The 25760-nt window shown below is 43.3% G+C and overlaps 1 long non-coding RNA gene across 1 annotated transcript in view; it reads left to right on the plus strand.

Annotated features, from left to right (window-relative positions):
* Window positions 1-287: 287 nt before the first annotated feature.
* The window catches only part of LOC146798872 (uncharacterized), a 404426-nt gene continuing 378953 nt past the window's right edge, over window positions 288-25760 (plus strand). Inside the window, exon 1 of the long non-coding RNA XR_014969209.1 lies at window positions 288-635. This is a non-coding gene — a long non-coding RNA (uncharacterized LOC146798872). The remainder of the gene's footprint in view (window positions 636-25760) is intronic.

The following is a 25760-nucleotide window of genomic DNA, read 5'->3' on the forward strand; positions in this document are numbered from 1 at the left end:
TAGGGTGGGAAGTAATTTAATTTTAATATATTTCTTAATATTTTTAATATAATATTTAATTTGTTTTTTATCGTGTTAATTTATTAATAATTATGTATATGTTTCTTGTTAATTACTATTAATTAATTAATTAATTAATTGTTAATTAAATATTTTTAATTGCGTAATGTGTTACGAAATTGGAGGATGTTGTCAGAGTCTATTCTTCTGTGGGAACATGGCGGCCGTAAGCTAAGCGGTCGCGGCGGCTGTTCCCATGTGTCTGTGTCTGGCCTCGAGCAGGTACCCCTCCAGTATGCTATAATTAAGTTATTTGAGTTATTTCCCCCTTTCTAATCCTCCTACCTCATGGCGCTTTGATTCTTTTCTTTTTCGTTTGGATTTTTATTCTGTTTTGCCCGCGCATGGCCCCTGAGCCCCGTGGAAGTGGAGGCGCAGCGGTGTTGCCTGCTTCCGGGTCCGTGTTACGGGCGGCAGAGACAGCACTGGGGATTACTCTAGTCTGAATCCCGGTGGCAATGGCGATGGAGTCGGCGTGACTGAGTCGGCTGAGCCAGTTGAGATAGCTGCTCAGGTAGGGTGCCTGGAGCCTGGTTTCGGTGAGAAGCGTATCACTGCTCTTATTGAACAACAAGGTAAGAGCTTATTTGGAGTTGGACTTTTGCAGGACTTTTATTTGAATCGCATGTGCCCTATCTACTCGAATTTCTTGCAAAGTAGAGGAGATTTCTAAGTGTATGGAGACAAGCGAGCAGCAGCATTTTGACTTTCTACCACCTAAAGCCTGCAGGTATACGCTGCATGCTAGGGCTGCTCAGCTTCACGGCAACATCGAACTCTCTCAAACCTCTCCGCCCTCTAGAGTCTCCCCCCCTGTAGTTGAAGTGCAAGTATCAGATAGACAAGCTAAGACCAAAGGAATCAGTACTGAACATGCTGTTGGTATTAAAGGAAGAGGGAGGGGCAGGGGTAGGAAAATAGCAGCCGTAAAAGTTAAAATAAGCCCCTCTTTAAAATCGTTGTATAAGGTCTTGCCCGCATCCTCTTCCACAACCTTGAGTTCAGATAAGGAAATCCCCAGCAGGTTGCAGCCTGATATTATATTAGATCCCGCCCAGTGCAGCTCTTTTGATATGACTGACTCCTTGTAATCTAACATGCAACCTCCAGATATCCCGAGCTCTCTGTGTGATGTGGTGACGTGCTCTGGGAGCCCCGGGGCCTCTGGACTTTTCAATTTTGCCATACATCCTGCAGTACGCCTTTCAATTAGGTTTACCTAGAAGGTTGGTCAATGGTTAGCGCGGCAGACCTCGATGCAGAGCACTGGTCCGGGACCAGGGTTCGATTCCCGTCGCGGCAGGGTCTCGGGCTATAAATTCCGCGGACCGGATATTCTTGCCTCAGTGCCTATTCTAATCATGGGTCCCACGCTGCAACTCTGGGCAATAGCTTGCTTAATCTCCACAACGGCTCCAACAGCGCTGGGATGCCTGGCCTTCACCATGGGGGTGCCCAGGAGTGGACACCTCACATGGAAAGCCAGGAAGGGTTCCTTCAGCGGTATGAATACAGCGCTGAGATACCCGTAGTGGTGATCGGCGCTATATAAAAAACCAAACATTTACATTTACATTTACATTTACATTTACATTTACCGCCTTAGAGGTTAGCGAGGCCTCTGAGGGCCAACAAGAACCTTTCCTTGTGACTGACGATCCAGTGATTCCTTCAGGTCCAACAGGCTCATTAGCCCCATCAGGTTCTTCTGGCTCGCTGGCAGACATTTTATTGTCTCTAAATGATGAGATGAGAAATAGGTTCACAGTCTCGGAGACAAACCAGACAGCGATCCAAGCCTCCTGCGTGGTATTAGTTCAGAAGTTGGAGGAGGTTTCATCAAGAACTGATGCATTTGAACAGGAGATACCGAAAATTAATGAGGCACTCCATACCTCAACAACGGAAATGGCTAAACTTGCTACTCAGAATAAAGAATTGAAGGAAGATCTCGAGCGTTTAGAGAACCATACCAGGAAGAATAATCTGAGACTTCTTGATGTTCCTGAAGCAATTGAAGGTGCAGATATTAGAGGGTTCATGGTCTCCCTGTTAAAAGAAACAGTGTTAAAAATACTCTCCTAATATAGATCTTACCTAGGATATACAAAGGTTACATCGTAACCCATTTAAAAGAAATCCGGCTAAACAGAAACCTAGGAAAATCTTAATCATTTTTTGAACGTATACTGTTAAGGAAGCAATCCTTTCCTTTAAAGGAAGGTCGTATAACATCAACATCCTTCTCTAGTCCATTTTCTTTTTCAATCAGATCGGATGTATCCCACATTACTGCAATAAAACAGTGGGAACTGGGTAAAAGAATGGAGGTTTTAAATAAACTGGGGGCTAAGGCTCGATTGAAGTTTCCTGCATCTCTGCGTGTCATGTGGAACAACCATATGTATATGTTTTGTTTAGCTGATGAGGTAGATTTGCTTATAGAAAAAATTAAAGGTGGGATGTAAGTTGGAGAAGGCAGTAGGTGGAGTAAGGGGGGCCCCTGGTCAGTGAGACCTGCGATAGAAGTATTAAGTTATTCACTTTTTTCTAAGGCACATGGGACAGAGGATCGAATAGGCTTTGGCCTAATAGAAGGGAGGGTTTCCTGAGGGGAGGGGGGGGTCGCAGAGGGAGTGAGAGGAGAATGGTGGTAGGTAGCACAGGGTGGGGTGCAGTTGGTAAAAATGTAAAAAACTCCTCAATCTCACATTTATTAGTCAGTTGGATATGGGTTCTACCCTCAGATGGCAGGTATCTTCCCCATGAGTAGCGAGGTTAAGTTCATTACATGGAATGTTAATGGGTTAAGGTGTCCCCGTAGACAAAGGTTCCTTCCATTCGTATCAGTCAAGGAGGTGGTTAGTGACCTTATTAGATTTTGGAGGCACAGAGTTAGCATGTGCTTCTTTCTATGGTCCCACTATTGACGACTCGGTGTATATTTGTAAACTACAATCTAATATAAGTAGTATCACACTAATAATTGGAGGCGATTTTAATGTCCTTCTTGACCCCATGAAAGATAGATCGAATCAGAGCCACTACGTGGGGGCTCCTCGAGTACGACGAGCAATGAAAAATATGTTACACGATTTAGATCTTGTGTATGTCTGGAGGATAAAGATGGGTGACAAACAGGTATTTACGTTCCATAGTAAAAAGCATGGCCACTCCTCTAGAATTGATAATGTTCTAATAGACAGGCCTAGTTCGGACAATATTACTGGCATAACTGTTTTGCCTAGTTCTGTCTCAAATCCTATTTCCTTTGTTGGAAAAAGGCATAATTTACATCCCAGGTGAACACTTAAAAGGTCTATGCTGTTAGATGCTGATATAGCTAGGGCTCTTAAATTAGCCATGGTAGACTATTTTAGAACTAATATTGGATCAACCTCAATATATTATGTCTGGGATACTTTTAAAACTAACATAAGGGGCATCCTACACAGTCTTATCTGCTCTAAAAATAGGGCAGATGCTCGGAAGCTCCAGACCCTGGAGGAGAAAATTCTTTCATTGGAGGAGGAGTGGTCTCAGATTCATCATGCAAATACTGATAGGCTCTCACAGGTCAACTGAGACTTGGGAGATGCCCGCCGGGAATATAGGGGAAGGTTAGATCATAGCTGTAGGGCACAGTGGATGTCAAAAAGTATGCAGAACTTTGAGTACGGAGAGAGGACAGGAGCACTCTTGGCGTGGAAAGCAAGAGTAGACCGCACAAAAAACAACATTTATGAATTGATCATTAATGAATGCGGAGAGTAGTCAAGTAGCATGGAGGATATGCAAGCCTGCCTTCTCTCTTTATTCTCAGAACTATATAGGGAAGAGACTGTGCCTAACACTGATACCTTTCGAAGTTGGCTGAAAGGAAAATCCCTGCCAACATTAACTAATGAGTGTCGTGAACACCTAGACACTCCAATCACTGAGAATGAAATCAGAGTCCAAAAAGGCAAGTGTAAGAATGATAAGGCTGCAGGTACCGATGCGCTCCCTAGTGAGGTTTATAAATTACTCACGGATGAATTGGTTCCGATATTGGGTATTCTATTCAACACAGTATATAGTGCGGAAGGTCAAACTCCGAGATCTTGGAAAGAAGCAACTATTGTACTCATTTTGAAACCTGGGAAGGATCCTTTAAAAGAAGATTTCTATAGACCAATCTCTCTGCTGAATGCCGATTATAAAATATTTCTGAGCGTCCTTGCAGGGAGATTCATCAGGTTGGCTCCTCAGCTAATAAATCCTGACCAGAAAGGTTTCATCCCTTGGAGATAAATTCAGGAGCACACACAGCAGTTAATCGGTAATATTGATTTGGCAATGGGGCGATCGGAACCCTTGGCTGTCCTGACATTAGACGCCAAGGCATTCAACAGAGTCTGTTGGGTATATCTCTGGGAGGTACTTTAATAAATTGTTACCAGGGTGCCTCTGCAAACATTTTGCTAAATAGCATGTTAACTTCTAGTTTTAATATCCAAAGAGGAACCAGACAGGGGTGTCCCATCTCCCCATTGTTATTCGACATCTATATAGAGCCATTGGCACAAGCCATAAGACTAGATGATTTGATCTCCCCCTTTAAATCTCAGCAATACTTGAGTAAGTTGGCTCTCGATGCTGATGATGTGTTGCTATATACCGATAATCCAGGGGTGGTTATTCCTAGGGTTGAAGTTGTGTTGGAAGAATTTGGTGCACTATCAGGGTACTTGGCAAATACTGCCAAAACTGAGGTGCTGTGTTGGAATATCGACAGTTGGGATGGCACCATGAGCAATGAGTTATATCTGGGTATTACCATTGTTAAAGATCTGGACAAAATCCCTCAGATTAATCTGAATAAGACCATAAAAGAAATGGACCGTCTATTTGCAAGATGGAAAAATCTTCCACTAACAATCTTTGGTAGGGTCAACTTGGTGAAAATGGTTATTCTACCCAAGTTGACATATTTGTTCAATGCAATCCCCCTTGAATTCCCTATATGTAAAATCCAAAGTAAGATTGGAAGTTTTATTTGGGCAAATAAGGGTGCAAGATTGTCATGGAAAAAGCTTTGACGTAGGCTCCCTAAAGGAGGGTTAGCTCTTACAGTTATTAGTTAGTATTTAGTAGCCTTCCAATTTAAAAATATCAGGATGCTTCTTGTAAAACTGGAAGAGACATCTTGGGGGAGACTACTGGGGGAAATGGTGAAGTCAGAGGGGGATGGCAGAGGCAAAGGTTTTCTCTATAAATTTGGGGCACCTAGGTTCTTCAAAGAGGTTCGTTGGAGAGTACTTAGGACAGCCCTTAGTATTTGGAATAAGGTTAGATGCAGATGGGTGATAGGGTACTATACAGATTTTGCCCCAATCTGGGACACCCTAGGGACTCTCTTATGTCTGAGGGATAGCCTTGCAATCCCAATTAAGAGGGCGGGTATTGCTATTTGTTCTGACCTTCTATCCTTGGATGGAGTGTTTCCTTGGGAGGTTTTAAGAGATAAGGTGGGAAGCGGTCTATCTAGATTTAAATACCTGCAACTAGCCTACTGTATACAGCGGAAAAGGAGGATATAAAAGGAAATTGGGAGACGGAGCAATTATTACAACGAGTATATATCAAAAGAACAGAGGTTTCTATCTGGTATAAGAAGTCTCTACAGATGGAAGATATGAACTATCCCCCGCAGTATGCAGTTTGGCAGCAGTCTGCCTTTGAGCCTGTGATTGGAGAACTGTACGAACCTTCTTTGAAGCTCCTTTATAAATATGTTAAACCGCCCAGCCTGAAAAAGAACCATTTCTTTGTTATTAACAGGCTTTATTATACACATGCAAAGATTGCCAAGTTTGCACCACTTTCCGCCCCCAAATGTCCAAGGTGTAATCTTCTTAATGCTAACGATATTCACATTTTTTATGAATGTCCTGAACGTAGAACTTTCTGGAGGGGGGTGGGGAATGTCTTAAGTGGTATCTTCAAGTTTAAACTCAAGGTTAATGTTTCCTTGGTAATATGTGGAGATGACGGATTGCTTGGGAAGAACCTCCAGCAGGTTCACAGAGGCCTGTTGTTATATTTGGTGTTAATAGCTCGAAGAGAAACATGTATAAAGTGGAAAGATACACGGCCCCCAAGTGTGAGGACTGGTTAAAAGCAGCGTTCGCCATGGCACGTCTGGGCCAGGGGGGAGAGATTGAGAGTAGTGTGAACATCTGACAGACCCGACTATCTTGGGGTAGGGAGCTGAGTCTGGTTCTGGCACAAACAAGTCCTATGATTACACCAAGCTTCCAACAAAGGGGGCTGGCCTGGGTTGACCTAAGCGAACGCAGCAGCCGTGGGGTGCTCAGATACAAATGACGGCTTCGCTTTGAGTATTGCAGATGCTCCTTGGTGAGATGAGGACAAACAAAAAAAGAAATTGGTGGTGGCATTTATAGGGGAACATTTTGGGAGGTGATTTATTTATAGTTAATTAATTATTTGTTAATTAATGATGATTAATTAATTTAAATTTAAATATGAACAATTGTGTAATAATTTTGATGGGTGAGTTGCGTTGTGGGATTTATAGTGGTAAATAGTGGGAAGTAATTGTATTCAAATTAATTAAGGATTTGTTGTTAATTGAAATTAATTTATTATTGTAAAATTAGTTATGGAAATTGTGTAAATATTTTTAGGTGTGTTTTGGTGTTTATTGGGGTAGAGGGTGTAAAGTAACTTAGCTTATATTAATTGATCATTACTTGAATATTAATATTCCTTTATTAATTGGTAATTAAATTAAATAGTGGTCCAGGGCCTCGAGTATAAACTCCCCATATGAAGATTCAATTGAATAAAGGCAATATAATATCCAGTCGTAGGATTCTTGGACCTCGCTTCATTTCTTTTTCCTGACTTTCCCTACTGTTGCACTCATTGGAGTTGGAACAGTAAATTAATACCCTCCGCTATCCAACACTTTCCCTACTGTTGAAGTTATTGGGTTTGAATAGTAATTTGTACCCTTCCGCTATCCAACACTTTTCCTACTGTTGCACTCCCTGGAGTGGGAATATTAATTTTATCAATCACAAAGGAGGGACTCTGGGCTTTTTGGACAGGTCCAGCATACGTGCCCAAACTTAATAAAGATACAGAAAGTATGCTGTTCCCAATTACGAGACATGGGAAAACTAGGGGAAACGATTTTGCATGGTCATGAGAAGTAGGAGGATGGGGATTCCTCCTCTTGGAATTTGGGGCACTTACACACCCGGCTGGGTGTCATGCTTCATGATAGGGCTGCTCCTCGTCAGGTCGGCGCTGCACTACCTGATGGCCTCCCTATGAGGGGCTCTTTGGCAGAGATCTTTTATTCCAAATTGCCGTTTGGTGCCGTGTGAGTGAGGGGCCTAACCAGTTTAGATGAGTGAGTGGAGGTGTGTAACCTGATGGAAGTTTAAAACAGGTTTGTAAGTACCAACGAAAACAATTTTAATCAATAGGTCCCCCTACCTGATTAAAATAAACAAAGACGCATGTCTGAGGTTATGTTTTCAGGTGGGGCGCTCTATTGTGTGGTCAACATGTTTCTCCCCTGGTAGTCGATCAATCTGGTGGCATTTCGTCAGGACCTTCTAAAATCAAATCTATCTACACACGGGTGATTATATGGTGTAACCTACCTCTTTAAACCAGCCTAACATATACTATGTGTAGTACCTAATAGAACATGACCAACCTGGTGAAGGAAGAAAAACACATTTTAAAATCTGAGACTTCAGTATAAACAAAAACTCTTGTGTTCCCTGTGTGACAAGCTCACAGCACACAGTGGTGATGGCTAAAAACATACACAACGTGAGTGCTGTGTAGGTGACTCTCACAGACCTCTTATCGTGAAAATTACACAGGCACCTATGGTGGAACACCACCATGGTTGCAGGAAGAAATGATGAACTCATCCCAGTCGGGTTTCTCATTTTACTTCATCAATACCCGGCAGATATCACACAAGGAATTTCCCTATGTACTTTGTGGGTTGTAGGGTAAAAGAAAAGGAGATTACAGCACAACACGTAAGATGTTGTAGGTGCTTGATTAGGTATATGGAGCAGTGAGGGTTCTTCAAACTATCAACAGTTAACGAGAGGCAGTCGTTAATGTATGTTATGTAAACAGACTCACCCAGATCATATGGTGGTCAAATAGACATGAGCTTGGTGTAAAACTTGTTTGTTAAAGTTGCCTGTGTCCTGTCAGGACAGATATTTGTGTAAATGCCACATGTTAGGTTACAATAGTCTAGAAGCATTTGGTCTGTGGCGGGGGTACTAAAGATTGTTTGGTGTGGTACAACAACTGCATAGATAATGGGTCCCAGCTAGGTGTACAAAAGCTCTTGTTGTCTCGTTAAACTGTGCATAGTGAAAATCAAACTAACGTTAGATGAGCTTGTGTGTTGCAGAGTAACTAAGAAAACCCCACCATTAGGGAGAATTACGAAGGCTCTGAGCAAAGTGTACCCGGAAAAGCACAGCATTATCGGACACAAGGTACTCACGTTTGCTGAATCAGCAACATGCTCTCTGACCTACCCACTTCTGCCGGGATCGGGAGGTACTGGGAAGGATTGTGGACCTGTTTAAATACTGCATGTGACTCAGCCTGGGTTGGCGTGAAACTCCTGATTGGCTCGCAGTGCGCACTAGACTGATAAAAGTGATAGGAGCGATCCCAGTATTCAGTGGGGGCCATCTTGGATGACGTGAAATCCTGATAATGGGAAATGCCATATTGGAGTGGGATAGGGCTTCTCTCGTGATGTGGAGTTGCTATTATGCTCCAACTAAGTCAAGTGGCAATAACTCACGTGTTGCCCTCTATTAACTTAAAATGAAGTTGCAATCCATTAGCCAAACCATATTTAAAGCAGTTAAGTAAAATGATAATAATTTTATAAAGTCATGGGAGGGAAAACGGTATTCAGTGGGGGCCATCTTGGATGACGTGAAATCCTGATCATGGGAACCGCCATGTTGGAGTGGGTCAGGGCTTCTCTCATGATGTGGAGTTGCTAATATGGTCCAGCTAAGTCTAGTGGTGATAACTCACGTGTTGCCCTATATTAAATTAAAACGAAGTTGCAATCCATTAGCCAGGCCATATTTAAAGAGGTTAGGTAAAATGATAATAACAGAGTGCACTTGGTATGTGATTAACCCCCAAGGTGTCATAGGTAGTCATGGAGAGGTTAGGTAAAATGTACCAGGACTCCAAGATAATTCCAGTGGGTTACTGTATGATGATAATAGAGTGCACTCGGTATGTGATAAACCTCCAAGGTGTCATGGTGATCTACGTGGTTGAGGGGTTATCTAACCCTCGCTCATACATGCTAAGATGTTAGTGTGCATGTTATAAAGATGGTGGGGATTCTGCATTATTGGCCTATGGGAGTCTCAAGTATTAGGTGTACTCCAGGGAATTTCCTCATTTAACCCTTGTGTATTGGTTGACAGATGGTAAACCCATCTCTGTTCTTTCATAAACAGGGCCCCCTTACTAATCTTGGGATGTGCCTCTAGTATTACCCATCGTCGGGCGTCAGGTGAATGCTGCAGTAAGTTAAAATGTGTCCACACAGGTCTGGTGGTCATACCTCTATACCTGAGGTCACATGGGCAGGTAATCATATAGATACAATTGGGTGTATTGCAGTTCGTGTGAGCGCGTACTTCTCATGTGAAGGAGCCTGAGAAAGTTATTGTTTTAGTCACTTCGGTAAATGCACATACAGTGCAGGTCCCCCAAGGGAAATGGCCCTGAACTGGCGGCAAGTCCCACAATTGCCGTTGTGAAGTCACTTTCTGTGGCTTAGGTCTCGTATGTATTAGCATATCTTTGAGATTTCTCATGCGCTGAAATACAAATCTGGGACTGTCAAGCTCCAGGGTCCCTGTTTTCAATATACCCCAATGTTTTTGATCACGTTCCTGATTCTGTTGGAATCATGTGTATAGGTGGTCACACATGTGAGAGTGTCTCTTTTTTCTTTTTCTCTAGGTTCGAGTAGAGCGTCTCGTTATTATTCCTAGCTTTTTTGGGAGAGTGCAATGTTGCGTTGAGGGGTATTCACGTCTGCTCAAATAGTTAGCCAGCAGATCTGCCTCAGTTTTATAGTCCTATAAGCTGCTCCAACTTCTTCGCAGCCTTAAAAATTGCCAAAAGGGATCTGAGTCAATTAGATATAGAACTAGTGAACCTCAGGTAAGGGTTCAAGGTATTAATCCAGTTTCAGAATTATTCTCAGGTCCTCATGTCACCTGACCAAAAAATGACAATATCATCACTAAACCTCTTCACACGAGAAGATTAGTGCGGTAGGGGTTCGAGTCATTGAAGATCAAACTCTCTTCAAAAGCTGCTATGTATAAACAGGCTACACTCGGGAAAAGGTACTACCCACAGAAGTACCTTGGGTTTGGTGGTAAAGTTGGCCCTTGAACTCAAAAAAGTTTTCCGTGAGCGCAAGTGTTGCACATTCAAAGACAAAACTGATTGGAGTGGAAGAGTCCCAGTTGGTTCCGTTGAAGACCTCCTCTATCACACCCAAGGTAGCTCACTGGGAGATGTTGCTATAGAGGGCCTCCACATCAAGGGGAACTAACAGGTTGATGTCATTAGTGTGTTGAATCTCTGTAATAAGACGTAAAACATCAACTGTATCCTTCAAGAAGGAGGGGGTTTGTTTGACTAGTGGCTGTAGAAAATAGTGACAAACTTTGGACAATGGTTCAAGTATTGAGTCAATTCCCGTGACTGTGGGTCTGCCTAGGACAGGTGAGGTGCCTTTGTGTATTTTCGTCAAGATGTAAAAATAGGGCACTTTAGGATCTTTTTTAATAAGGAAGTCTGCCTCCTTTTAGCTCAACCAGCCCTGGCCTCCTGCTGTAAAGACCATAGCTGTAATGGTTTTTGTCAGTCGTGTCATTGGGCTACTGGCAATTGGTGTATAGTATTGGCAGTTACTGAGTTGCCTCTGGCATTCCGTGTCATAGTCTAAGGTAGACACGATCATGGTTGCTCCGCCTTTGTCAGCTTGTTTAATAGTGATGGTTGTGTCATTAGCAAGGGAAAGAAGTGTCTTGGGGTGGTGCTCTTTGCTAAGTTCTTTAGTACAGCCTATTCAAAGGTGAGTACCTGTTTAGGAACCATAATACTTTTGGGAGTGAAAGTCGAAGGGTTACATAAACCTGATTCACTTGTCTTGGGCGTTGGTTTATCATGAAAGCAGGCCTTGAGGCGTACTTTGCGGAAGAAACTCTGAATTTCACATTGCTCACGATATTGATCTATTCTGGGGGTTGGTACATAACCGAGGCCTTTCCGTAGAACAATTTTTTTCAATATCTGTCAAAGCCCTTTAAGAAAGATTGACTATTAAATTCTCCTCTTGGTGTGGCTCTGAGTCTCCACAACATTCTGTTGTGGTTCTTCCCATTGTGCTCTTTTTTGTTGCTGGTTGCCTCTTCTTCGCCCGCCCCCTCTGCCCCAGCCTCTGTCTAAAAAAGTTTGGCTATTGCCAGGTGGGTTGAACTGGGGGGCCCTGGGGGAACATTGGATACTGCCAAAAGACCGGTCCCTGGTACTGTGGCACCTGGAACCCTGAGAACCCATCTCTACCTCTCCTTCTTGGGTTGTTCCCGCCCTAGCTCTCAGAACTTGAGTCACTGTTGGTGGATAAGCCCCCCCTTGTGGTGTATGAGCCTTCATCGGAAGAGTTGTTTATTCCAGGCGGAACAAAGTCTGCTTTAAGGTATGGGTACACCTTTTCTTTGTCAAACTTGCGAATATCTTTCTGTAATTTCAAAATTTTTTGCTTCATCAAGTACACCTTGTGCTCAGCAATCTCATTATTTATCTCGGTCAACTTTGATTTGAAAGCAGTGATTTGAATCGTGGTCTTAAGCACGCCTTCCGCTATTTGGATCCTTATTAGCAGGGCATCGGCTATCCTTTTAGCTGTGTTTATTATAAGAATTAATTAGTCCCTAGTGCATTTTCAAGCCACTAGGGACCATTCTTTTTTTAAAACATCATCCTCAAGGAATAGACTTGAGAAGTTTTTTACCAGTAGGTCGCTAGGGGCTATATTAGGCCTTAGATATTCTGTCATCAAGGCACCATGTAGTGTGATTTTTACCCATTCACGTTTCATGGATGTCAGGGATTGCCAGTCTTCCGACTGACTGCCTGTCGCTGAACCACTTTCCGCTCCTAGAAATGAAGGTGCTCTTGATATTTCTGCAACTATTGCATCCCCAAAGCTAACACCTTGGTTCTCCTCCATGGTATACAGGTCAAGACCCAGTGTTCAGGAGAATATCGGTCGTAGTAAGGGTAGGCAAGACCAGCAATTGCTGGGGTGCCAAGTGAGGAGTAAGAGGAAGGTGAAAGTACCTGCCCTCAATTACACGAGTAAAGTCCCAGGGAAGTTGCCCGTGCTTATAACCAATCACATAGGAGGGACTCTGGGCTTTTTGGACAGGTCCCGCACACGTGTCCAAACTTAGTAAAGATACAGAAAGTATGCTGTTCCTAATTACGAGACAAGGGAAAGCTAGGGGAACTGTTTTTGTGTGGCCATGAGAAGTAGGAGAATGGGGATTCCTCCTCTTGGAATTTGGGGCCCTCACACACCCGGCTGGGTGTCATGCTTCCTCATAGAGCTGCTCCTCATCAGGTCGGCGCTGCAATACCCGACGGGCTCCCTATTAGGGGCTCCTTGGCGGAGATCTTTTACTCTAAATTGCCGTTTGGTGCCGTGTGGGTGAGGGGCCTAACCGGTCTAGATGAGTGAGTGGAGGTATGTAACCTGTAGGAAGTTTAAAACAGGTTTGGAAGTACCAACGAAACAATTTTAATCAATAGGGCTCCCAACCTGATTAAAAGAAACAAAGGTGCATTCTGACGTTATGTCCTAGGTGGGGCGCTCTATTGGGTGGTCAACATGTTTCTCACCTGGTAGCCAATCAATCTGGAGGCGATTCGGCAGGACCTTCTTAAATCAAATCTATCTACACATAGGTAGTTATATGGTGTAATCTACCTCTTTAAACCAGCCTAATACATACTATATGTAGTACCTGATAGAACCTGACCAACCTAGTGAAGGAAAAAAAAAAAACGCATACTTTCTGTATCTTTAATAGTAATTTTATCCCCTTTGCTATCCAACACTTTCCCTACTGTTGCACTCATTGGAGTGGGAATAGTAAACTATTCCCCTCCACTATCAAACAGTATCCCTACTGTTGCACTCGCTGGAGTGGGAATAGTAATTTTTACCCCTACGCTATCAGACACTTTCCCTACTGTTGCACTCGCTGGAGTGGGAATAGTAATTTTTATCACTCCGCTATTCAACAGTGTCCCTACTGTTGCACTTGCTGGAGTGGGAATAGTACATCATTTACCCATGCTATCCAACACTTTCCCTACTGTTGCACTCACTGGAATGGGATTAGTAATTTTTACAGCAAAACACACAAGATGATGGACAGAATGTTGCACATTGGCAAAACATTCACCCTCAGTCACAGATCTGGGTTTAATCCATCGTTATTTTGCTCACACCGCCACACCAGTTCAGACATGGCCATATGCAAATCAGTCTTGACCCACGTCTGGGCATACCCTTCCCACATAGGGCGAACAGCAAAACACACAAGATGATGGACGGAATGTTGCACATTGGCAAAACACTCTCCATGCCACTGGAATAAAGCTATCCTGGCTGAAGAGGGGTGAAACCCCGAAACCGGTCCTAGGATGCTTGGTTCCAGTCCAGGGACGACCTGGCTTGTCAGTTTGGGCTGGACTGTTCCCATGAGGCACAGGGTCAAGACTGATTTGCATATGGCTGGTTTCAAACTGGAATGGCATGGTGAGCAAAAAAGCGATGGATTTAGGCCCAGATCTCTGTACTGGGGGGAATGTATGACATTGTTCTGCAGTCTGTCCATCAACTGTTGTTTTTGCATTAGTCACCCCGAGTGGGACGGGTATGCTCAGACGTGAGTCCCGTGCTCTCCATGCCACAGGAATCAAGCTATCCTGGCTGAAGAGGGGTGAAACCCCAAAACTGGTCCTAGGATGCTTGGTTCCAGCCCAGGGAGGACCTGGCTTGGCAGTTTGGGCTGGACTGTTCCCATGAGGCACAGGGTCAAGACTGATTTGCATATGGCTGCGTTCAAACTGGAATGGCATGGTGAGCAAAAAAATGATGGATTTAGGCCCAGATCTCTGTACTGGGGGGAATGTATGACATTGTTCTGCAGTCTGTCCATCAACTGTTGTTTTTGCATTAGTCACCCCGAGCGGGACGGGTATGCCTAGACGTGAGTCCGGTGCTCTCCATGCCACTGGAATCAAGCTATCCTGGCTGAAGAGGGGTGAAACCCCGAAACCGGTCCTAGGATGCTTGGTTCCAGTCCAGGGATGACCTGGCTTGGCAGTTCGGGCTGGACTGTTCCCATGAGGCACAGGGTCAAGACTGATTTGCATATGGCTGGGTTCAAACTGGAATGGCATGGTGAGCAAAAAAACGATGGATTTAGGCCCAGATCTCTGTACTGGGGAGAATGTATGACATTGTTCTGCATTCTGTCCATCAACGGTTGTTTTTGCACTAGTAATTTTTACCCCTATGCTATCCAACACTTTCCCTACTGTTGTACTCGCTGGAATGGTAATAGTACTTTTTATCCCTCCGCTATCCAACACTTTCCCTACTGTTGCACTTGCTGGAGTGGGAATATTATTTTTTTCCCCTCTGCTATCCAACACTTCCATACTGTTACACTCATTGGAGTGGGGATAGGTAATGATTTCCCCCCCCGCTATCCAACACTTTCCTTACTGTTGAACTCATTGGAGTGGGAATAGTAAATTATACCAATCCACTATCCAACATTTTCCCTACTGTTGCACTCGCTGGAGTGGGAATAGTAAATATTACCTTTACGCTACCCAACACTTTCCCTACTGTTGCACTGGCTGGAGTGGGAATAGTAATTTTTATCACTCCACTATCCAACACTTTCCCTGCTGTTGCACTCATTGGAGTGGGAATAGTAAATTATTCCACTCTGCTATCCAACACTTTCCCTACTGTTGAACTCGATGGAGTGGGAATAGTAAATTATTCCCCTCCTCTATCCAACACTTTCCCTACTGTTGCACTCGCTGGAGTGGGAATAGTAATTTTTTACCCTCCGCTATCCATCACTTACCCTACTGTTGCACTAAATGTAGTGTAAAATGTGGGTTTAAAAGATATGACATATTTTAATATTTGTATTTATATTATAATGTTTTTTTCATGTTAGAGGTGTATGTAATATATATTTATCTTTATCTTTCGAACATTTTATAATTAATTAAAATTACTATTTATGAATTATTTTTAAGTAAATATATATATTACATTTTATATGTATGCTTAATTTATTTTTAAATTACAGTTCTTACTTATAATTGTTAAAATTTAAAAATAAATTGAATTTATTTCTTAAGTAAAATGTATTATTAACATTATTTTGTATACATATTAAACAAGCATTGAAATAGCCAATAGGTCTCGCTTTTGGGACCTTCTTAGTATTTAGTTATGCAGCACAATATCCTTGGTGCAACCACATCAACTGTTGCGTAGCTAAACACTTATAAGGTCCCAAATGCGAGATCTATTGGCTATGCCAATGCTTGGTGTGGTTGTGCGTGTGGTAGTGTGTGTGTGGTTGTGTGTGTGTGTGGTTGTGTGTGTGGTTGTGTGTGTGGTTGTGGGTGTGGGTGCGGTTGTGGGTGTGGGTGTGGTTGTGGGTGTGGTGTGGATGTGTGGTTGTGTGTGGTTGTGTGTGTGGCTGTGTGTGTGGTTGTGTGTGTGGTTTTGGTTGTGTGTGTGTGTGGTTGTGTGTGTGTGTTGTTGTGTGTGTGTGTGGTGTGTGTGGTTGTGTGTGTGGTTGTGTGTGGTTGTGTGGTCGTGTGTGTGGTTGTGTGTGGTTGTGTGGTTGTGTGTGGTTGTGTGTGTGATTGTGTGTGTGTGTGGTTGTGTGTGTGGTTGTGTGTGTGTGGTTGTGTGTGTGGTTGTGTCTGTGGTTGTGGGTGTGGGTGCGGTTGTGGGTATGGGTGTGGTTGTGGGTGTGGTGTGGATGTGTTGTTGGGTGTGGTTGTGTGTGTGGCTGTGTGTGTGGTTGTGTGTGTGGTTTTGGTTGTGTGTGTGTGGTTGTGTGTGTGTGTTGTTGTGTGTGTGTGTGGTGTGTGTGGTTGTGTGTGTGGTTGTGTGTGGTTGTGTGGTCGTGTGTGTGGTTGTGTGTGGTTGTGTGGTTGTGTGTGGTTATGTGTGTGATTGTGTGTGTGTGTGGTTGTGTGTGTGGTTGTGTGTGTGTGTTGTGTGTGTGTGTGTTTGGTTGTATGTGTGGTTGTGTGTGTGTATGTGGTTATGTGTGTGTGGTTGTGGTTGTATGTGTGGTTGTGTGTGTGGTTGTGGTTGTGTATATGGTTGTGTGTGGTTGTGGTTTTGTGTGTGTGTGGTTGTGTATGTGTGATTGTGTGTGTGTGTGGTTGTGTGTGTGGTGTGTGTGGTTGTGTGTGTGGTTGTGTGGTTGTGTGTGGTTGTGTGTGTGGTTGTATGGGTGATTGTTTGTGTGTGTTTCGTTGTGTGTGTGTGTGTATGATTGTATGTGTGGTTGTATGGGTGGTTGTGTGTGTGGTTGTGTGTGTGGTTGTGTGTGTGGTTGTGTGCATGGTTGTGGTTGTGTGTATGGTTGTGTGTGGTTGTATGTGTGGTTATGTGTGTGGTTGTGTGTGTATGTGTGTGGTTGTGTGTGTGGTTATGGTTGTGTGTGTGGTTGTGTGTGTGGTTGTGGTTGTGTGTGTGGTTGTGTGTAGTTGCGGTTGTGGGTGTGATTGTGGGTGTGTGTGGATGTGTGGTTGGGTGTGGTTGTGTGTGTGTGTGTGTGTGGTTGTGTGGGTGGTTGTGGTTGTGTGTGTATGGTTGTGTGTGTGGTTGTGTGGGTGTGTGCTTGTGTGTGTTGTGTGTGGTTGTATGTGTGCGGTTGTGTGTGGCTGTGTGTATGTGGGTGTGTGTGTGGTTGTGTGTGTGGTTGTGTGTGTGGTTGTGTGTGTGGTAGTGTGTGTGGTTGTAGTTGTGTGTGTGTGCAGTTACGGGTGCGGGTGTGGTTGTGGGTGTGTGTAGATTTGTGGTTGGGTGTGGTTGTGTGTGTGGTTGTGTGTGGTTGTGGTTGTGTGTGTGTGTGTGGTTGTGTATATGTGTGGTTGTGTGTGTGTGGTTGTGTATGTGGTTGTGTGTATGGTTGTGTGTGTGGTTCTGTGTGTGTGTGTGTGGTTGTGTGTGTGGTTGTGTCAGGGGTTGTGTGTGTGTGTGTGGTTGTGTGTGTCGTTGTATGTGTGGTTGTGTGTGTGGTTGTGTGTGTGTGTGGTTGTGTGTGGTTGTGTGTGTGGTTGTGGTTGTGGTTGTGTGTGTGGTTGTGTGCGTCTGGTTGTGTGTGGTTGTGTATGTGTGTGGTTTTGTTTGTGTGTATGTGTGGTTGTGGTTGTTTGTGTGGTTGTAGTTGTGTGCGTGTGGTTGTGGGTATGGTTGTAGTTGTGTGTTTGTGTGGTTGTGGGTGTAGTTGTGTGGTTGGGTGTGGTTGTGTGTGTGTGGTTGTGTGTGCGGTTGTGGTTGTGTGTGGTTGGGTGTGTGGTTATGTGGTTGTGTGTGGTTGTGTGTGGTTGTGTGTGTGTGTGTGTGTGTGGTTGGGTACTGCCTGGGAAGCTGACTCAGCCTGGGCTGACACACATGACAGGGGGGGTGGGCTGATGCCCTTTGAGCCCTATGGGCATTGCGCGCCTGACTACCACTTGTGTCAGCGCTCAGCAACGAGGCCACATGTGGGCTGCACCAGCGCTTACATTGTTAAAATGTAAGTGCCAGGGCCCGAGGTCTTCACATCAGCTGGCACTACCCACAGTTCCTGCTACCACTGCTGAGGAATGCCAGTGACAACTTTACCTATCATCACACCAAACCAGTGGGAAATTTTGGACAATTTCAGGTCAGCGGGAAGACCTGGAAGTGCTAGTTCTGTATATGTTTTATAGAGTGCATGCATGCCACCCTGTGGTGTAATCTTATAAGTGCTGGTATTGAAAAATAAGTGCAGGCGATTGAGCTTGCTAGAGCCAAGACTCAAAGGGAAGGACATTTTTTAAAAATGCAGCACGAATTTGGAAACTAACGCTTCCAGCATGTGGACCACAGGAAAAAGAAGTGTTTGACTTAGGCTGAAAGAACCTATTGTGGCCTCACCTGTGGCGAGGTGCCACGTCGTATAAAGAAACTCTTATGGAAATATTCAATACAATGCTTACATCCCAGAAATGTCTCTCCCGTTCTGCGCCGTATAGTTGACAACTAACTTTAGATGTTCGAATCTTTCCCTGGAGCTTTGAACTTCATGCAGTGAGTGAGCAGTGAGCTGGCACTTGGAAGCCTTTCTACTCGCTACTCCTGGCATGGATGGTTTATTAGAGCTCTCAAGCGCTTAGATGCCACTCTTTCTTGAAACACGCGATATTAGGGTAATTTTTGAAAGGGCAGTAGGTGTGTTACTGCTAATGCCTAATGGAAAGGTATTTACTGACCCGTCTAAACAGTCACTTCCAATAGTAGTGAAACGACACTCCTATCCTGCAATATGGTGCAGTTCTGTCACTGATACATAACTTTCATAGTTAGCTTCATTTTATTAAATGTGTATGGTGCCTTCTCTAGTGTCACATCGAATAATACAATGTATAAAACTGTGAAGCAACAGCATTGACCTTTAAGATGGAAAGAAAGAAGAGAGATTGGTCCTTTAGGAGGGAACAGTGAGTAAAGAGGCTGAGGGCTGGTGCCTTCATGAGGAGAAGTAAAGCGGCAGCTTCAGTGCCCCCCCCCCCCCCTAGTGCCGGCACCAAGTCACAGGACATGGACAGGAAAATGATTTTACGTTGGTGAATGGGGAGTGCTCCAGCTGGAAAATTCTAATTTGCCTGGAGCTCTGAAATTACTCCTACCATTCCTGCTTGGGGGCAAGCACAGAAAAGAAGAATGTGAGACTTGCCAATAGGTGGACAGCGCGAGACAGGAGAGGCAAGGTGGCGCTGGCACATGGAATGGAGATTACGGGCAAGAGTAAAGGCCCCCAAAACTGAAGACAAGTCATAGCTCAAGAGCACCGGTGCATTTAAATGTGGTGCAGAGGATCCAACAGAGAAGCAAGAGTGGGCGAGGGGGCCAGAGACAAGGAGAAGGAGAAAGGAGTAGCAGGAGGTAAACAGATAAGAATGCCAACAAAATGATAGAACTAGACCTAAGTGTGGCTAGAGAATGAGCAGTGAGTATAAGAATGACGTAACTGTGATATATATGCATTTAATATCAATCCACACCCACACACTTATTGTATCCTTATAACAAGCAGCAACGTAGATGGTCTCGTAGAGGAGCTGGGGCTTTAGGTCTGTTGGTGGGGGGGTGGAGAAACATACACGAGGGCGACAAAGCAAGATTAAGCAACAACGGGGTGGGTGGGGGATTGAGATAATGCCAGTGCCCGGGTTAAAGTGAAAGCAGGCATCCATGTGCTGCCTGCAGTAAGAACAAGCATTGGCTGCGTGAACGAGAACAAGCATCGCGGCACTGGCGCTTTACTTTGAACATTAAAAGTAAAGCGCGGGTGCCGCGATTATAGCAAAAGTAAAGAAATAGATGTTTTTTTCTCATGCTTTACTTTTGCGAAAGTGAAAGTCATCACGGTTCTAATGACCCGTGAAACACTGCTGGCGGCCGGCTGCGCGCGTGCACGCTCGCGTGAACGCAAGTGCTAGGCCAGCCAGCAGCACTTTGAAAACTCATCTACAAAATGTCTCTCTGAGCAGCGCATGCGCGCTGACTCAGCGAGACCTAAAAAACTATATTTTTTAAACTATATTTTTTACTTCGATATTTTTAACAAATATATTTTTTACTCGATATTTTTGTACTTACCATTATGAAGAAAGGAGGTCGATATTTTTGACAATGATAATTATGAACCGATATTTCTGGAGGTCGATATTAGTGTTGTCAGCGCCAGTAGATAGTTATAGTTAGGACCTATTTTCCATAGGAAATCCGCAACATTCTATTCGGAATAACTTTGACGCCGATTGACGAATCTTTGCGAAATTTTCAAAACTTTTGGCCAGCTCCGGTCCACTCCTATCCTGAAAGTCTCGGGATGATTTGTCAAACGGGGGCCGAGAAAAAAGGGGGGTCCCAAAACGTGTTTTCCCCATGCAATTTCCCATAGGACATTTAGCCGCAGCTACAGCCTGATCTGCTGAACGGATTAACACCAAATTTGGCAAAGAGGTAGTCCTTAGTTCAGACTCATGTCTTTTGCTTAAATGGTGTAAATGCGCTCAGTAGTTGCTGAGAAAATCATAGTTAAATATATATATATATTCACTGAAAAAACCATAGGTTTCACACACGTTATAGTTAGGAATTAGCATTTAAAAAACCTTGCAAATTCACTGAAAAAACCATAGGTTTCACACAAGTTATAGTTAGGAATTAGCATTTAAAAACCTTGCAAATTCACTGAAAAAACAATAGGTTTCACACATGTTATAGTTAGCTGGACATTTCACTCGTACAAAACCATTGAAATTCCCCCGTTATAGTTAGTTCAGCTAACTATAACTCGCATGCTTGCAATCCACTGCTGATGACGTCACATCCATTTAGACACTTATTTACCCATTATTTACCCATTTATTCTTCCATTAACCTTTAGATATACATATATTAAAAATATTTATTTTTCAGAAAGACACATATTCACTGGATGATGTCATCAGTGATGTCATCAGTGATGTAATTTGAGATGTCATCAGTGATGTCATGAGTGATGTCACTGACCATGTCATGAGTGATGTAATATGTGACGTCATCAGCAGTGGATTGCGATCGCGCGAGTTATAGTTAGCTGAACTAAGTATAACGGGGGAATTTCAATGGTTTTGTACGAGTGAAATGTCCAGCTAACTATAACATGTGTGAAACCTATGGTTTTTTCAGTGAATTTGCAAGGTTTTTTAAATGCTAATTCCTAAATATAACGTGTGTGAAACCTATGGTTTTTTCAGTGAATTTGCAAGGATTTTTAAATGCTAATTCCTAACTATAACGTGTGTGAAACCTATGGTTTTTTCAGTGAATTTGCAAGGTTTTTTAAATGCTAATTTTTAACTATAACGTGTGTGAAACCTATGTTTTTTTAGTGAATTTGTAAGGTTTTTTAAATGCTAATTTATGTATGCATTATTATATTTTTTATATATTTATTTTACAATAAACTACCTATGTATATAGTTATAGATTGACTGTATCCTTTAATATGGAATGGCTCAGCTCTTTTATTTTGAATTTGGATAAAGTTGAACACCATAGTTAATATCTTCTATAAACTTATAAACAGTTTAAAATGTTTTATTTTTTTTAAGGGTTTTTCACGGTGCGCGCACCGTGCGCGCACCCCGCGATTTTTTGAAAAAAAATTCAATGTTTTTTTCACCCTTCGGGGTCCTTCAGGGACCCCCTGACAAATGCTAGGGGGTCAAGAACTCTCTACCCTGCCCCCTTTTCACGTTCTCCACCTTTCTTTTTCACTGTCACACACAAAATGGCGTCTGACACTTCCTCATTTCGACCGATTGGAATGTTGACTGACATCTAACCACCAATCAGAATTACGCTCGCGGACATGCACCGTGCACGCACGGTGCGCGCATATAGATATTTATGTACTTTTAACTGCAATTTTCTCAGGAACTACTGAACAGATCGACACCATATATGCAAAAGGCACATGCCTGACCTGAGGACTACCTCTTTGCCAAATTTCATGTAATTCTGTTCAGCCGTTCGGGCTGTACCTTCGACTAAAGGTCCTATGGGAAAATCCATGGGGAAAACGCGTTTTGGGACCCCCCTTTTTCTCAGCCCCCGCTTGACGAATCACCCCGAGACTTTCAGGGTAGGAGCTGAGCGGAGCGCCCCGTTAGTTTTGAAAAGTTCACGAAGATAAGTCAACCGGCGGCAAAGTTATTCAGAATAGAATTTTCAGATTTCCTATGGGAACTCGGTCCTAACTATAACTATCTACTGGCGACCGCCAGTAGATAATATATATATATATATATATATTCACTGAAAAAACCATAGGTTTCAGGGGTGTTATAGTTAACTGGACTTTTCACTTGTACAAAACCATTGAAATTCCCCCGTTATAGTTAGTTCAGCTAACTATAACTCTCGCGCCCGCAATGCACTGCTGATGACGTCACATATTACATCACTCATGACATGGTCAGTGACATCACTCATGACATCACTGATGACATCTCAAATGACATCACTGATGACATCACTGATGACATCATCCAGTGAATGTGTGTTTTTCTGAAAATTAAATATGTTTTATATATGTACATCTCAAGGTCGATGGAAGAATAAATGGGTAGATAAGTGTCTAAATGGATGATTTGTTTTTGAAAAATTGATTGTGTAAGTGACTGATTAAGTGTATCATAGTGAATACATGGCTTAGTGAGTAATGTTTAAATATGTAAATATCTGTATCAGTCTCTCACTTTGTGTATAAGTGGCTGCATGGGTTGGTGAGTTGCTACATGGGTGTCTATATAGGTTATTAGTTGGTTTTTTGAGTATCAGTCTGAGTGTCTGCATGGTTCGGTGGGGGGTATTACGTAGTGCATAGTTGCATGAATGAGTGACTCACTGTTTGTATGTGTTGAAGACAGCATGTGTGCAGGACTGTATTGGTGGATGAGTGTGTGTATGGGTGTGTTAGTGAGTGAATGACTGTCTCAATAGTGTCTTTATGAGTAACTACATATGTTTTAAACTAGTATATGTGACTATTGGTGTATATAAGTGAGTATATGTGATAGTGAGAGATTGAAAGAGTTCCTGTCTGAATAAGTATGTGTTTCTATAAGTGAGTGTTTAAAAGACTAAGTATGTGTAAGTTTCCGTAGAAGTAAGTGTGGTGGTGTGTGTATAACTGTATATGCAAGTAAATGTATGTTTGATTCTTTATTAGCATGAGTGACTATGTGTGTGAGTAACTCTATGGATGAGTTGCATTGTGTAACAGGATGTATAGGTGTATGAGTACATATGATGAGTGAGTACATGTATGAGTGACTGTATAGGACTGTTGGTGAATGAGTGGATGTGTATGTGGATCTTAGAATTACTGAAGAGGTTGTTGTAACTGGTATTGGTATGTCCATTGTTTTGAAAATTGTAGTCTCTATTTTTGAATGTGTGTATCAAAGGTTATATTAGGGTGAGAGGAGGTCTGCCACTCTATCACAAGGATGACGTCATCAGTGATGTCATCAGTGATGTCATTTGAGATGTCATCAGTGATGTCATGAGTGATGTCACTGACCATGTCATGAGTGATGTAATATGTGATGTCATCAGCAGTGCATTGCGGGCGCGAGAGTTATAGTTAGCTGAACTAACTATAACGGAGGAATTTCAATGGTTTTGTACAAGTGAAAAGTCCAGCTAACTATAACACCCCTGAAACCTATGGTTTTTTCAGTGAATTTCTGAGGTTTTCTAAATGCTAATTCCTAACTATAACGTGCCTGAAACCTATGGTTTTTTCGGTGAATTTCAAAGGTTTTTTAAATGCTAATTTCTAACTATGCCTACAGAGATAGGACATGTGAAGAAAGAAGCAAAAATGCACAGAAAGATAAAAAAAGAAGTGCAGAAAGAAGCAACAGAAGTCCTCAAAGACGAAGAAAAGTGCAGGAAGAAGGATAACGTGCAGAAAGAACAAAAAGAAGAGCAGAAAGAAGCCTTGTTGAAAAATCATCCTGTACTGTCAACTTTTTCAGACGGATACTGGTGGTAACTGAGTCTGACTAACCAGTCCTAGAGCCAGTGCTATGTTAAAAGACACTTAGAATACAGTGAAAACACCTACATACACTAGGGAACATTATGCGTTGGGGTCCCCCTGTGATTAGCATGACCTCCTCTGTAAGCCCCTAGTATTTAATAGGGCAGGGGGATTAAAACTACCTCTTAAAACAGGCCACAGGGCATTTTTGCACACGTTAACTTAGGCCCCGTCCCCTCCCTTCACCACTGTGTAAACACGCCCTGTGTCCGTTTTTAGTTGGGAGATTAAGTTCATTTGAATCCTGAGGGTCCCTAGGGTCCAACTAGCCCACTAGGTACCTCCAGTAAGTGCCACAGAGCTGCGTTGCAGAGAGGTGTAAAAAGTGGCACGACCTGGACCACCTCTCTGCAATGCAGCTCAGTGACACTTACTGGAAGCACTTGGTGGGCTAGTTAGCCCCCTGGGACCCTCAGTATTGAAGGGAAATTATATCCCCAATTTAAAACGTGCCATAGTGCGTGTTTGCACACGTCACCTCAGGCCCCGTCCCCTCCCTTCACCACTGTGTAAACGCGCCCTGTGGCTGTTCTAAGTTGAGAGATTAAGTCCCCTTGAATCCTAAGGGTCCTTAGGGTCACACTAGACCACTAGGTACCTCCAGTAAGCGCCACAGAGCTGCGTTGCAGAGAGGTGTAAAAAGGGGCTTGGCCTCAGAACACCTGTCTGCAGCGCAGCTCCCTGGCGCATGCTGGAGATGCCTGTTGGGCTAGTTGGCCCTCAGGGACCCTCAGTATTGAAGAGGAATTAATTCCCCAACTTACAACTCGCCAGGGGGCGCGTTTGCAGAGTGTTGCAAGGAGGGGGCGTCGCCTCCGGCACGATGCCGGTCTTTTATTTATTTTAATTTTTTAAGAAGGAGGGCTATTTTTTTGACCTCAATCCCCAGGGCCGGCCACTGTTTTTTATTATTTTAAAAAAATATATATTTATAGACACACCTAGGACATGCTCGACAAACCGTACATACCTATCACCATGACGATTTGCGTGATATTCATTAAAAGGCGACTATGCATACAATGAATCCACGTGGAATGTATTTACACCACTAGTGAAGCTCTGACATGTCTGATGCCCTACCGTGCCTAATCCTGGTAGACACCCTTGTCGTTTATTTATACAAACATGGGTAGCTATTGACGGGCACATTTAATACACATGCACACCAAGCCATTCAAAGGGGATTCGACAAAAATTCGACCAAAACTATGCAAGAAACCCCCCTCACGATTAATAAAACACACATCCACTGCCGGATGTATAATACTTTTTATTTTACTCTCTGGAAAGGGGACGAACATCACTTGAGAGTCACAGCGTGCTCCTGGCAGAGCCCAATGCTGTGTTACACGCACCATTGCCTGCTGAGTGCCACACACCTCTGTGTTGTATTCTACTAGCTAGTGCATATGCTATGACACTCTCTAGCCCATGTGCACTGTGACACCACCCCGTGAATATGTCATGCCACACTTGTCTTCGCACGGGTTATATTGCCCCATCTAACGTGCCTTCCTCGATACCTATGTTATAACGCACAGTGCTATGCCATACATATTACAATCTGGGATCCATATCTTTGTCACAGTGCATATGCAA

This window comes from Triturus cristatus, chromosome 9, assembly GCF_964204655.1.
Source record: "Triturus cristatus chromosome 9, aTriCri1.1, whole genome shotgun sequence".
Classification (NCBI taxonomy): domain Eukaryota; kingdom Metazoa; phylum Chordata; class Amphibia; order Caudata; family Salamandridae; genus Triturus; species Triturus cristatus.